Here is a 15,997-nt window from a genome sequence, read left to right as displayed (position 1 = left end):
GTAAGAGGGTTCAGAGACCCCTGGGACAGTGAAAGGCAGAAGGAAGAACGAGGCCCCAAGCAAATCTGGGGCCTCGAAACGCGCAGGAGAGGCTGGGGGCGCGCCGCGTCTTAATAACGCGGTGCGCGGCCCGAGCCGAACGCCCGGCCGAAGTCGAGCTCTCGGCTCGCGCCGCACCGCGCGGCGCGACAGTAGGTCCCCCTCCCGAAGGCCCAGGTTTAAGAGGGAATAAACAGTGAAAGCGTTGAGTCAGGAGAGGAGCGTGAACGGAAGAGGCATCTTCCCATGAACATTCACTGAGAGGATAACCCTTCCAATGAATCAGATACTGAAGTCGTTTATGAAAAAGACGAGAGTCACAGATTTCCTGCACTTCATATTCAGGAGCATCATTCACAAGGACAGGAGGTGGACAAGGAAACTGACGTGAGTAAGGATCAGGCACATAAGGTTTAAGCTGAGAAACATGAAAAACCGGATAGATCTTCCATGTATGGGGTAAGTGAAGACGGACAGTGACAGGATTGACCAACTGGAGAATACGGAAAGGCCCATAGTAACGAGGTGTGAACTTGTTTTGAGAGAGACGTGAGGGCAAGAATTTGGAGGAGAGCCAGACTTTATCTTGCAGATGATAATTTGGATTGGTTGTACGTCTCTTGTCTGCAGCCTTCTTCATATACCTCTTGGTATGTAACAAATTAGATCGAATTAGTTTATGGAGTTGGAGAAGGCGTTTGGAGAAATAGTTAATAGCAGGTAGAGGAGAGTTGGATTGTGGAGAAGTAGGGAAAGAGGTAGGATGAAAACCATAGGAACAGAAAAAGGGAGTGACCTTGGAGGCACTATGGACTGAGTTATTGTAGGAAAATTCAGCTAAAGAGAGGTAAGTGCTCCAGTTACTTTGGGTAGAATTGCAAAAGCATCGAAGATATTGCTCTAGTCCTTGGTTCAGACGCTCAGTCTGTCCGTTGGTCTGAGGATGGAACCCTGAAGACAGGGCTCTATTCATATTCAGTGTTTTACAAAAATGCTTCCAAAATCGGGAGATGTACTGAGGTCCTCTATCAGAGATTATGGTATGTGGAAGTCCATGGAGACGGAAGACATGATCTATGAATATTTGACCTAGTTCTTGGGAAGTAGGCAGCTTTTTTAGGCCAGTGAAATGAGCCATCTTTGTGAAAGAATCCACTGTGACCATGATAACCCGGTTTCCTGCTGATGGTGGGAGCGAACACATAAAATCAGTAGAGATAGTATGCCATGGGGCCGATGGAACAGGCAAAGGTTGTAGTAATCCTGCCGGTCTGGTGTGAGGTATTTTGACTTGGGCACATATGGGACAGGCCTGAACGTATCTTTCCACATCCAGTTTCCAGGTAGGCCACCAAAAAAATCGTGAAAGTAATTCTTGTGTGGCCTTGATGCCTCTGTGACCAGCTACAGGGGAATCATGGCACATTTGTAATGCTTTCTTTTGCACCTTGTTTGTAGGGAGGAATATCAGGTCTTGGTAATAAAAATATCCTTGTCTTTTGTACAATAATGGTCTTAGTTCTTCTATGTCATGGTCCAATAGGTTGGCGTATTCTTGTTGTACTTCTTCCAGGAAAGACTGAGCCACTCCAATGATCTTACTGGGTTCTAGAAGATACTGGGATGAGGAAGGAGAACACTCTGGATATCGGCGAGACAGAGCATCAGCCAGAATGTTTTGAGATCCTGGAATATATGTAATATAAAAATCGTACTGACTGAAGAAAAAGGCCCAGCGGGCCTGACGACTATTCTGGCATACAAAATTTCTTAAACATTGTAAATTACGGTGGTCTGTCCTCACCTCAAATGGTTCCTTGGAACCCATCAGAAACTGCCTCCACTCAAGGCAGGCTGTTTTCAGAGCCAATAATTCCCTTTCAAGTACGGAATAATGTTGTTCAGCTGTGGAAAGGATATGAGACAAATAGAAAACAGGATGTTCAAGGCCATCATCCTCTTGTCGTTGGAGTAAGACAGCTCCGATGGCTCTCTCAGAAGCATCAGTTACTACTATAAATTGCTTGGTGGTATCTGGATGTCTTAAGATGGGGGCTTGGGTGAAGGCTCTCTTTAAGCTTTGAAAGGCTGCTTCAGCAGCCTCAGTCCAGACAAACCCCTTCTTTAAATTGTCCTTCTTTAAGGTGTGAGTTATGTGGCTAGTCTGACTGGCAAAGTCTAGAATGAATTGTCGATAGAAGTTTGCTAAACCTAGGAAACATTGTGTTTCTTTTATGGTAGAAGGAGAAGGCCACTCTAGGATAGCTTGTACCTTTTCTTGATCCATAGCTATGCCGGTGGGACTTAAATGATAGCCCAGATATTTGACTTCCGTTATGTCGAACTCACATTTCTCTGGTTTGCAAAATAGTTGATGATCACGAAGTCTTTGAAGAACTTGTTTCACATGGGAAGTATGGAGTTCAGGATTTCTAGAATAAATAAGAATGTCATCTAGGTAGATCACGACTGTCTGATTAAGTAGGTCTGAAAACACTGAGTCCATAAATCTCTGGAAGATTGCCGGGGCGTTAGTAAGACCAAACGGCATAACCCTATATTCAAAATGGCCAAATGGGGTCCTGAATGCTGTCTTCCATTCGTCGCCTTCTCTTATGCGTAAAAGGTGGTAGGCTCCTCGTAAATCCAATTTAGTAAAACGTTGGGCCCCTCTGATTGCTTCCAGTATGTCCCTGATGAGAGGCAAAGGATAACGATCCTTAATGGTGATTTTATTCAGACCTCGAAAATCCAGGCACGGACGAAGATCCTTAGTCTTCTTGGGCACAAAAAAGAGAGGGGCCCCAGCCGGAGACGACGATGGAACAATAAGACCACTCTGTATATTTTCGTCCAGATACTCCTTTAGAACTTCCCTTTCGGGTTCCGTGAGGGAGTACATCCTCCCAAAAGGAACAATTGTGCTGGGTTCTAATGGAATTGCACAATCATATTCTCGATGTGGAGGTAGCACAGGTTTTGACGGTTTTTGGAAAATATCCTGAAACTCCAAATAGTGGTCTGGGACCCCTTGGACCGTATTAATGGACATACCAGTGGCACCTTCAGTAGCTAAGGATCTTTTCGGAGACCAATACTTGTCGGAAGTAAAACAGTTCTCGTGACAAAATTGCGAAGACAAAGAGACTGTCCGGGTAACCCAATTTATATATGGGTTATGTCTAATGAGCCACGGAATTCCAAGAATGATGGTATGGTTAGGGGACGTAATAAGATCGAAGGAGATGTGTTCTTGATGGTTTCCCACCTGTAGACTTAACATCAGGGTAGTGGTGTCTACAGGACCAGAGGATATCAAAGATCCATCCACAGTGTGTACCTGTTCGGGTACTTCTTTTGCTTGAGTAGGAACTAGGTTAGCAGCAGCCCATGTCTTGTCCATGTATATACCACTAGCACCACAGTCTAGTAATGCCATAGTCTTTTCTTGACGACCGTCAGGAAGTTGTAACAGGACAGGAAAGATGAACAAGGCAGTTGTATTGTCATTAAAGGAGCTGATGGAAGGTATAGCTGTAGATCCCGTCCCCTCCCTTCTTACAGAGGACGGGAGGTGGCGTTTCCCGAAGGTCTGGACGGACGTACTGGACAGGTACGGAGTATGTGACCAGCAGAACCACAATACAGGCACAACCCTCTCTTGCGTCTGTCTTCTCGTTCACTAGCAGAGAGCGGACCTCGGGTAGTATCCACCTGCATGGGTTCCCCTTCGATGTCTCTAGCAGGAGTGCGAGGTTCCTCGGAACGCTGCAGGTATGCACGTGAGCTACTTGGCTGGGTAAACCCTCTACTCCTTTTCTTTTCCGATCTCCGTTCCTGAAGACGATATTCGATGGACAGTGCTTGATCCATCAGGCCACGAAGATCTTCCGCTCTGGTAGAATGCACTAGTTCATCCTTTATTTCTTCTTTGAGTCCTCTACGAAATAATGTTACCAGAGTACGTTCCACCCAAGTGGTCTCTGCCGCCAGCTGACGAAAACGGGTTATATATTGCAGGACGTCTTGGGAGCCTTGTTGGATGTCGCACAAGGCTTCTTCAGCGGAGGCTTCCAATCCAGGACGGCTAAACATTTGTTTGAAGCGACTCACAAAGGCGGAATAGTCTGACAATACAGGGTCGTCGGAGGACACCATCGGGGTTGCCCAGGCCAAGGCTGGGCCGGATAAGGCACTGATAAGGTAACCCACCTTGGTCCTGTCGTGGGAGAATTGAGTAGGTCGGAAGGCGAAATACACCGTTAAAGCATCCAAGAACTCGCGAAGCTTGGTTGGTTCACCAGAGAAACAAGGGGTAGAAGCGGAGATTGTCGGAACATCACTGGTGCGGAGGGCCAAAGCCTGTCGTAACGCAGCATTTTCATTACGTAGTTGTTGCAACTCCTGGGCTTGTTGCTGAATCGTGGTTAACAGAGATTGCTCCGGATCTGCAGCAGCCGCCACTGTATTATCCATGGTGTTTGAGGACGTCGGAATGGTTGGGCGCTGCAATCTGTCACGACTCACGTGCTGCTTGCGCCTGGAATTTGCAGATCTGGTGGCGTGAATCTTCAATGTTCGGCTTTGGCCCAAAAAGGGGCGACTCTTTCTGGTAGCCACGGTGCTGTAGGCAATGGAGACACCAAGAACAGACCGTGCCCTTCAGAAAGTAGCGCCAGAGGGAAAAACCCCTTCCAAAGGGGAAAAACCTCCAAACAGGAAAAGTCCTGGAGAAAAACAAGAACAAACAAACAGGAATCCAAAAGGAGCAAAATTCAGAAAACACAGAATGCTGAGTCCAAAACCAAAAGGCAAGGAAATCAGGAGCGAAGACACCAACTGAGCAGAAAGTGTTGCAGCGCAAGGAAAGAGGAAAAACACAGCCCTTATATACCAACAAACAGGAAGTGACCCACAGGAAGTAAAAGGACACCATCTTAGATAGGGAAACAATATATAGAACAGAATAGTAGAGGAACCATAGAGAATAGGGAACAAGGAATGCTGGGAAAGCACAGGAATCTGGGAAGGAGGAAAAGACATAAAGAAAGGCACACAACAGACTGCAAACAGAAGAAAGGACAAGGAAACGAAGAAAAACAGGTAAGAGGGTTCAGAGACCCCTGGGACAGTGAAAGGCAGAAGGAAGAACGAGGCCCCAAGCAAATCTGGGGCCTCGAAACGCGCAGGAGAGGCTGGGGGCGTGCCGCGTCTTAATAACGCGGTGCGCGGCCCGAGCCGAACGCCCGGCCGAAGTCGAGCTCTCGGCTCGCGCCGCACCGCGCGGCGCGACAGTAAGACTTGGTCGGGGACTTGACATGAACTGAGTCTGCATATCAGACTGACATTCTCCCATATAGCTTAGGCACATGGCTGTGATGAAAAGTGCATCTTCCTAGTTGAGGATGGACTGTGCACACTGTAGGTTGGATCTTCCGGGGGCATGTACTTACACAAGCTGAACTAGGAGTGTGTGTGACTTGAGTGCAATGGCCTATGTGTTCTGTTGAATCATGAGAATGGGTGTTCCACCTCCTCTGTGTGTGTAGTAAAACATGCCTCACTGATAGTATGTCATGTTGGCAAAAGTCATATCATTGTGACATGTGTGGTCCATGGATGTCACAATGTTTGCCTAAGTCCAACGTGTTGCTAGCCATTCATAGGTCTTGTGTGTGAAGGCACATACTTGGTGAACGTTCAATACACTCCTGGGTGTGCATTTCACATGGGATTGGTGGTTGTTCTTCCCACACCACCCTCAACGACTGGGATGTTAATGTGAAACCGGCTACCTTGGACTGTAGCAACCAGTATCTCACACTTACTTGACACCTTTTGTGTCGTGAGTCAGAACCTAGGGCCAGATGTGCCAAACTGTGTACAAGTTGATAAACTCATAATTATTGTGTGTGAGTTGCAAACATCTGTTTCCTATTCCGAAATGTATTAGGTGATCATGAAAATATATGGGAGATTTTATTCCTAATCCTAAATATGAAGGCTTTTTCCAGTCCTATTTGCAACTGACAGTGGTATGCAAGTCCATTTGCAATGGAGTTTGTGGTTGCTAAGTGAGTCGCAGTTATCATCCACTTTAAGTGGATGGTAACCCACTTGCTAGCAGTAAGGGGTCCCCATTGTAACCCATCACCTTTCCGAGTGTACCAAAATAATCCTGTACAAAACAGGCAGTGGTCCTTGGGACCACTGCGGCCCGTATTTATAATTTTTTTGCACCACATTTGCCCAGCTTTTTGACGCCAAAACGGCGCAAACTTACAAATTACAATTGGAATTTGCAATTTTGCGCGGCTTTTGCGTCAACAAGTGACGCAAATGCGGCGCAACAACAAATATAAATACGGGCCTAAGTGCCTTAAATTATTCAATATTGAAATTGTCGTAATTTATTTCTAAGTGCTGCTCATTTCCCATTGAGGTAAACGGCCTACACTTGGGGAACATGTTCTGCGTTATTTCCAAGCGGTCACGGACATGGAGGTCTGCTGTTCCCAGCAGGCCTCCATCCCCGTGAGTGCCCATAGTTGCAAAGGTGGAGCAACTTGCAACCCACATCATTGATGTAAATGAGGTGGCTCTTAGCAACCCCATAGCAACTCACAGACGGTGTCAGATACCCCATTCTGCATTGCAGATTGTTCGTCCCATTTCCCATCTTCCTACATCTGGTCCCTAGTGTAGACATTGGGTTATAGCCCATTGGTTCAATCTTAGCACACAACCAATTCCAGATGGCTTAGAGTGAGGAGTGTGATAGTTATCACATATAGTGACATATGTAGTGAAGTAAGTATGCGGAAGAGGTGCAGCCATGATGTACAAAACCGTAGGGATGATTAGGATGAGTAGTGTAGGGTGATGTCATCCATCATGTAGAGACCTGGATATTCTAGGTGTGATATGCCCTTATGTATGCATGCTTCACATGTACTTCCTCTGAGCCCTTCTGTGAACTATGTTGTGACAATTGCTGCAACCTATACATTTCTAGTAATGTACAAATAACCCATTGTGCTATCCCACCCAATGCAAAGCCAAAGGTAAATATCTGCCTTTTCTCTTCACAGCTGCTAACATGAGGGCGGCCGATCGCATCCATTTTGAGCGGCGTGCCATCCGTTACAGGCACATCCTGCAGGTGCAGTCTGGGTATCGGCGGATGGGCCGCAGGTATCACTCCGAAAGGGCCTCCGGGGCGTGGTGGGCCACACCACAGCCTCCAACAAGTGTGCCACCTACAGCCACCAACGACACAGCCACCAGGTCTGGCCCAGTGGTCCCATCTACTTCGGCTGCCATGGACCCGCCGCATGCAGCACGACCTGGACCCAGCCGTGTGCTGGCAGCAGGACAGTCACATGTCCCACCAACAGCTGCCACTAGCTCGACCTCTGCTGGCACACAAACCCTCCCCACAGACCCTCCCGTGGACCCTGCAGCCTTCCAGGCATTGTCCCAGAAAGTGGACAAACTTTTGAGGAAGGTGGACAACCTGACTGATGACATGAACTATGTAAAGACCCGGGTCCGCGACATCAGGCGCACACTAAGGAGTGCAAACGTCTAGTTCGTTTGCCCTCTTAAACTTTTATCCCTCCCCTCTCACCTCTTTCCTTTTTTTCTCCTGTTAGTTGGGCTTTGGGGATTAGTATTAGGATTAGGATAGGTATGTAGCTTAGTTAGTGTTAGGGAAGAGGGTGGGGGGTCCTTGTTATTTTTCTCAAATATTTGTGTGTGGGTGGGTGGGTGGTTGGGCAATGTTGGGATTCATGTTTAATAAAACAAATAAACAAAAAAAATGTAAAACAAAAAAAAATAAAAAATTATCTGCTTGTTTAGGATAGTGTAGTATGTGTGTAGGTTAGTATGTTTTGTCCTGCATGTGTCCTGTCTCATAATGGTGGGTGGGGGGTTGATGTTTAGATCGTTTCGTTACATGTGTAGAGTAAGTTTAGCTTAGGTTAGATAGGGACAGTTGTGGGTTATTAGTAGTCAGGTTAGATTAGTGTAGGTGTACCTTTCCCTTAGTTGCCTCTTGTAGTACTAGATATAAATAAATATTTTGTTAACCCTTTACTTGATGCGTTAGGTGCTACTTTATCATGGCCTTGACATCCATGTTGCAGAATGATTTAGTGTGACATTTGTGTCCTATGCTCAGCATCCCCTGGGAATGGATGTTTAACATCCCATCTACCCGTGTGCTCACTTGTTAAGTATCCTCAAATTGGGAGACTCCCCATTGGTAGTGTGCATTGTACACCAAGCTTTTGTTATGATATGTGTCCAACTTCACAAAGAGTGCTTCATTACATGTCAATGTGGGTTAATTGTTAGGTCGGACAGCAGTGTGAAGCTCAGGGAGATCTTTGTAGATGAGGAGTTGTTCACACTCATGTATTGCTGCTTTCATTGCTGAGCTACATCATGTGTGTACTGAAGCAGCATGAATTTCCTTCATGGAAGCCTACTCTGTAAGGGAAGTTAATGCAGTGTGATTTGTACACGATTCATTACATTAAGCGGCATCCATTCTTATTTAAGTCTTGCATGGAGCCTACATTTCCCAGACACCATTTGCTCTCTGGAATAGCGATAGATGGTGCATCATTCTGACCAACACAGCATGATTGTGTGTGCTTAGTTCCTTCCTCAGTTATTTCCCTCAGTATGGTAGGGCTATGATGCAATCCTGGCCAATGCACAGATGGATCTGAATATATGACATCAGGACAGTAGTATAGAGATTCAACAGGGTTGCCACACAGCCACTTTGGAGTTAGGTACTGCACAGTTGAAGTGTGAAATGACACAGAGACACAATAGGTGAGCAAGTGCGATTTATTTACAGGTGTTGTAGTGCAAATTGTCCATTCAACATTTTGGCAGAGTCCGTTCTGGGGCATCATTTCTTGGTGAGCCTATAGAAGGTGTCAGTGCAGAGGGACAGGATTACCAAATTGTAGGAGAGAGACATTCACTGGCAATGTGGACAAGTCAAACAGTGGATTGCCAAACAGTCATTGAGTGTAGGTGTTCAGAAACTGGGCTTTGACTAAACGCAGGACCTTGGTCAGAGTAGGCCATGGTGCAGGGACTAGGGCTTCCGGGTACTCCTCCGTGTGAAGGTTATCTGTTCCACGTCTTCTTCTTCTGATGTGTGTGTTGCCTCCTCTGTCCTTGTTGTTGTTGGTTGTGAAGGGGCAACACACACCTCAGTGTTAGAAGACATGGACGCAGACATCCCGGGGGCTAGTCCCTGTGGACTTAGGAAGGGCAATACTGCAGCAAGGAGGGCCTGCTGGTTTCTCAGAATGGCAGCCACATCCCGATGGTAGGCAGCCAGGTCAGCCCTGAGGGGTTCGATGTTGCATTCGTGCACCCGTTGACTGGCTTGCATTCTTAGTTGTTCCGTCAACTGGATGACAGCTGTGGCGATTTGCTTTTGAGTTTCTACAAGTTCCTGCATGTGCGATGTTAGTGCTTGCATCACAGCTGTCTGATCAGCAGGAGGGATCATGCACGAACGCACCCTCTCAAGGCTGGCTGCCATAGTTTGCATCCCCACCCGCACCTCCTTGGCCAGCTCCCGCTGGACCCCAACGACGGTTCTTTCAAAGCTGGTTCCAGTGTCGTCGGAGTCCTCAGCTGTGTTGGAGCTGGCAGGTATTACATTTGGGGTGGCAGGTGGGTCTACTGGGGTGGCTGCTTCTTCTGGGCTCCTCCTTGGGACTGAAGGTGGGGTTTGGAGGCTTCCTAAGACCATGTGGAGGGTTTGTGGGGAGAGGTTGATGGGGTCGTCATCGATGTCATCAGGGAAATCAGGGTCAGGCATATCGGCAGGAGATCCATGTTCCTCTGCAATGAAACAGGGTACAATTAGTGTGTCTGTGTTGTAACAAGTTTGCAAACAGTTACAGGCGTTTGGATGCCTTATCTTTGGTGTCTGTTTTTTTCTGGGTATCTGCTGTCCTTCATATGGGCATTGTTGTAGGCCTATGGCCCACCTGTGTGTCACATGTGTGATGTGGAGCTACCAGACTTGTCTGCCTAATTGCCGCTAGGTGTTGCTTTGTAACATTTTGTGAATAGGCATCTTTGTGTCCTACTAGTCCCTCCGTGATTAACTATTCTTATGTAGAGACATTTTCGAGGGTGTGTTCTCATTATCCGACCTGAGCTGACTTGCTTACGAGGCAGCAGGATAGCTAATGGTGTGATGGACTGAGTCTGACCCACTTTTAATTGACTCTGTCACCCTGATTCTTTCATTTTGCTCTAGCTAACTAGCATTGGCTCATGTCTCCCACAGCAAAGGAATGATTATACATCCGAGCCCATGACATCTTTGGAACTTTTCAGGGAAGTTGTGGTCACTCAGATCCCAACATCTTCACTCTTTTCCAGTATGAACTCATACACAAAAGTCAAAGACAGTATTTGTTTCATATGATGATCTCTTTGAACAACTGACTTGTCTATATTTAGGTGTGAGCCACAATAACCCAAATACTTCAACATGGTAGACTTGAAATAGTCAGCAGGAGAGTAAGACATTGGTCGAAAGCTATCATGGTGCCTAACAGTTTGTACTCTCCCTCTGCTTGTTCTATTTATAGCACAGCATGTTAAGCTTCTAGCCTGCCTGTCTGAATCACTGGGGAGACTTCATCCGTCATATCTGAGCAATGGCCTGTGATCTGGTTTTGCATCTGCAGCAAGGCAGGCAGCGTCTGGTGTTTCTCTGTTTGGAGACTCCCTCTTGTGTGTCTTGGGACAAGGAAGTGATTTTATAAGTCATAAGTCATGGTGATGAGATAGTTTCCCTACGCAGGAATGGCAAATCAGAACCCCTACCCCATCTATCCGCAAAGTACCAGACTGTATCCTTGACTGGGACACAGAGTGTATCTGTTCTGGCACACTACAGTGCAGATGTAGGCAAAACAGTGTGATTGGACTTATTAACAACACCCTAGGACTGGCTATTTGGTATATTTCCTGATAGGAAGGCCAATGAGAAGCATGTAGTGCAAAGTGCTCAGAGGCTCTTTGATGTGAGCATATGCGTAAGAGTACATTCAGGGTAAGGTGCAGAAAGGCCTACAGCCTGAGGCTAATGCGCAAAGTATACATTACACTTGCCAGAATACACATTGACTGACTGTGGGTGTTGTGAGTGCCCTGCCAACACACTTGCCTCTCAGGACCTGCCCCATTCACTTTTGATTCACATTGCATGCAGTGTACATGTTCCGTGCCATTTCCTATGCATGTTCATGTTTGGATGTGGTGTGGATGTAAACATTGTTGATGTTTGAAGATGAAGGTGGGTCATGTGTGTTTGATTGTATAAGCCTGTTTATCGTATGAAGGTCCGATTTGTTTGTCAGACTTTGCAGGTGTGTTGGAGTGACCAGTTGCCTATGTCTCCTCCTCAGGTGTTGTCTGAGCAGTATGACATTAGTGATGTAGCCTTGTTATCCAGGCATGTGAGGGACCCTGACGTATGCAGCATGTGTGTGTGGTTGGTGCTGTGTGGGTCCTATTGCTGTTTACTTTGGCTTATGTATGTGTCAGGTATGGACATTGGGCATTTGAGTGTACTGGTGCGTTTGTATTTTTACACTGACTTGTTGCGGATGTCAATGTCACCCCCTAATTTGTGTATGTATATTCCATGGGGAGGTTGCTGCCATTTGGTACTGTAGCTGCACAGAGATGAGAGGCGTTATTGTAAGGTGTTGTGGCAGTTACATTGCAGTTGTTGCTTTGCCTACTGGGTTACTGATAGGGACCTAGTTGCTGTAGGATAGATTTTACAAAACAAGTGCCTGGATGTGAGTTTGCTGTAGTGGCCTTCCTACCTGTCGCTGCTTTCCCTTGGCTCTATTGTTGTACTTACAGGATGTCCCCATGGGGCTGTACTTGTTGCTGTGTTTGGTGGTGCCCCAGCTTCAGTGTGTGCTAGGCATGCCCCCCTACTGTGCTCCTTTACCCATGCCACTCTATGTATATGCTGACTTACATGCATTGTGTAGTAGGTATTCCCCCCCTGGTTGCAGTTAACATTAGTGCATTATAATTCCCCATGCGACTTACCCTGCATGTGCATTGTGTCTTGGTAGTCTGCACTGTCCTGCCCTTGAATCCCTGTGACGATCTCCTCGGGGATGGCGGCTGCAACCATCTCCTCCATGTGGTCCAGGGCCTCCTGTTGTGCTGGACTCCCACCTCCAGTCTGCATTGCTGCCTTCCTGTTCCTGGCCATTTTCTCTTTGGTCCTGCGTTTACAGTCATGCCAGCGTTTCTTACACTCAGTGACTGTGCGGCGTTCTTCAGCCACACTGTTGATCTTGTCCACTATTTGCTTCCATATGGCCTCTCTCCTACTGAGTGGCAATTTGGATGTTATGAAAAGTTGGTGCTGGTGTTCCGTCACCTCTCTCACCAGGATTTCCTGCTCCTCTTCACTGAAGCGACACTTTCTTTTCTTTTTTTGGTTATCCTGGTTTGTTTGTGGGACCTCTTGGCTGGTTCCTGGTCTGCTGTCATCATCCTGGGCTCTGTTGTGTCCACTGGGATCCATGTTGGCTCTCTGGTAACACTGCAGTTTTCGCGCTAGAATTTGACGCAATTGCGTGAGAAAAACCAGCGCTTTCACGATTGCGCTGTCGTAAATCGGCCCACGGTGATGTGCGTCGCCTTTACGTGGTTTTTCCTTACGACTTGACGCCGCTGTGTGCGTCACAATATCCTGACGCCCACCTGTTGGTTGCGCCGCCGTACGTCAAAGTATAAATTTGACGCCCGCACGGCGCATCCAAATGGCGTTAGACGGCGCAAATTTTTTTGACGCAAAACTGCGTTAGCGCAGTTTTGCGTCAAAAAGTATAAATATGGGCCACAATCCCTTGACCAATAGGGACTTGGGAAGTAGCTTTAGGACATCTAATTTAGCAGGACTGCACTGAGAAGAAGATGCTATTTGCCCATTTTCCATGTGCCATTGCGCATTTGCCACTAGCCCCATTCTCCCTATTCTTCTAGAGAGTTTAGTCCATTAGTATCTTGAGCATCTTGAGAAGAGACGTGCTTAACTTTACTGCTTAAAGACTTTGCGTTTCTGAACTTTGATGCTGAATCCAGATGCCCCGCTGACCGAACTGATGTCCTGAGGACGAAGTCTGACACTGCTTGCTGATCCATACTGAGGATAGGTATATTGACGATGATATTGTTTGCTATGTCTACTTGCTTTTGTTTCTAGGTACCAACCACACTATTTTGACAGAGCCATTGATAGATGTTTTTCCAAATTTGTGTTGACTAAATTGGTTTGCATGACTCCTAACATGCTAATTCTAATCTGATGTTAGTTAGGGAGCTCACTGATGAAGTTCGCTATATGGAATAACAATTGAGGTCTATTTTTCTTTGCTGAAACGAAATGTGTGTGATATCGGTTGTGCATTAATTCTTGCTATTAATGTGTACTGTAACTTTGGAATGTGTAATAGCTCAAGCCTTGATTAGATTGTGTTTCATTCGCAGCTTTGGACAGCCAGTGTTGTTTCTCTATGTTTATCATTTCATTTTGAGATTAATTTACGTGAAATTAGCATTGTTAATATAGGGAAATAAATATTCTAACTTTTACATAAAGGTGTGGTTATTCATGAATGCAAGGTCATGGTGTGTGGCAATTACTGACTCCTATTAATTACTAATGTTATTGATTGTATTGATAATTGATGTTAATAATAGACAATTGGTGCATGATCGATATTTGTACGGGCCTATATGGTGGGAACATCTCAAGCGTTGGTCAAAAGGTTCATCGACCTATTTGCGTCCCTTTGTAAGTTTACTTATTAAGGTCTGACGCGCTAACAGAGATGGTAGCAGACTGATGGTTTGTCCCCTTGGGAGCCCATCGTAGAGGCCCGGTTCATGTTATTGAGAAACAGTGGATGCCCACAGAGACAGTAGCAGACTGAAGGTTTGTCCCCTTGGGAGCCCATCGTAGAGGTCCAATAACAGGTGCTAACAGTGATGGTGACAGCTTGAAGGTTAGTCTCCTCAAGAGCCCATCATACAGTCCAGGAAGAGAGGTAGCAGAACATTTGGTCTCAGAGATTGGAAGTGAGAAATAATAGGTGTCCCCAGAGATGATAGTAGTTTGATAGTTTTGTCTCTTGAGAGCTCATTATCACCGGGATTTGGATTTATTTTTCGATGATACAAATTGGAGAGAAAATGTGCCCATAAGTCCTGAAATTACTTTCCCAGAATCTTGGAGCCTGCCAATGGTTGTTTGAGGATGTTCTTGGCGTTCTAGTGACAGTGTGAATGAAGTAGATTTTGCGCTTGCACAGCTTATGCAAATCACAGGTGAATTGTGATGTTTGTGACGTTTAGGGAGTTTGCGTACTCCAAATGAGGTTATAGAAGGAGTGTGCGTACTCCGCAGTGTGAGAGTAGGGAAGTCAGCGAACTTCACATGTGTGTGGCGCTTTGTGCTCAAAACAATTGCCCATGTGGTTGTTGATATATGGACCCTGCGTGGTCTAAGACTCCAGAGTATATTGAAAAGTGTATGAGACAATTGTTTTTTGTTGTAATTTGTCTTATTTAATAGGTCGATCAGGCGTGGTCGACAAGTCAGAATGTGATTCAAAGTGAGTGAAAATAAATTTCGACTGAGATCTGGCGAGTCCTATGTCCACCAGGACAGACCCACTGATCAGTTGAGAGTGAACTTTGCAGGTCGAATTTTGCTTACGGATCAGGGAAACTGAGAAAGAAGGAGTAGCTGTTAGAGCAAAAACCCATCAGGGAAAAAATCATAGGGGTCATTACGACCCTGGCGGTCTCCGACCGCCAGGGGTAATGTAGCGTCCGTACCTCCAACAGGCTGGCGGTACGGAGGCCCTTATTACGACTGCGGCGGTAGCGCCGCGGTCGCACTGCCGGGGCCGGCGGTTTCCCGCCGTTTTAGCACCGGCGGTGATAATCCGCCAGGGCAGTGCTGCAAGCAGCGCTGTCCTGGGGATTATGACACCCCTACCGCTAGCCTGTTTCTGGCGGTTTGCCCCGCCAGGAAGAGGCTGGCGGTAAGGGGTGTCCTGGGGCCCCTGGGGGCCCCTGCACTGCCCATGCCAATGGCATGGGCAGTGCAGGGGTCCCCTAACAGGGCCCCGGACAGCTTTCCACTGTCTGCATGCGGGCGTGGTCTGTGGGGGTCGGTGCGGTGCCGAGGGCTGTGGGCCACCAGGAGTCGTCCCAGGCGGACGGGGTGTTGCCGAGGATGAGGACTTCCGTTTTTTCAGAGTTCAGCTTTAGGCGGCTGAGCCTCATCCAATCTGCGACGTCCTTCATACCCTCTTGTAGGTTGGTCTTGGCGCTGGCGGGGTCCTTGGTGAGGGAGAGTATAAGTTGGGTGTTGTCAGCGTAGGAGGTGATGATGATGTCATGCTTGCGTACGATGTTGGCGAGGGGGCTCATGTAGACATTGAAGAGTGTCAGGCTGAGTGATGAGCCTTGGGGTACGCCGCAGATGATCTCGGTGGGTTCTGAGCGAAACGGAGGGAGGTAAACTCTTTGGGAACGGTTTGAGAGGAAGGAGGCGATCCAGTCCAGGGCCTGGCCTTGGATCCCGGTGGAGCGGAGGCGGGTGATTAGGGTGCGGTGACAGACGGTGTCAAAGGCAGCCGAGAGGTCGAGCAGAATGAGGGCGACTGTTTCACCGTTGTCCATCAGGGTTCTGATGTCGTCAGTGACTGAGATGAGGGCGGTTTCAGTGCTGTGGTTGGTTCGGAATCCGGTTTGTGAGGGGTCGAGCAGGTTGTTGTCTTCCAGGAATGTGGTCAGCTGTTTGTTGACGGTCTTCTCTATTACTTTGGCTGGGAAAGGCAGAAGAGAGATGGGGCGG

This window comes from Pleurodeles waltl, chromosome 4_2, assembly GCF_031143425.1.
Source record: "Pleurodeles waltl isolate 20211129_DDA chromosome 4_2, aPleWal1.hap1.20221129, whole genome shotgun sequence".
In the NCBI taxonomy this organism is placed as follows: domain Eukaryota; kingdom Metazoa; phylum Chordata; class Amphibia; order Caudata; family Salamandridae; genus Pleurodeles; species Pleurodeles waltl.
This window is presented reverse-complemented; position numbering follows the sequence as displayed.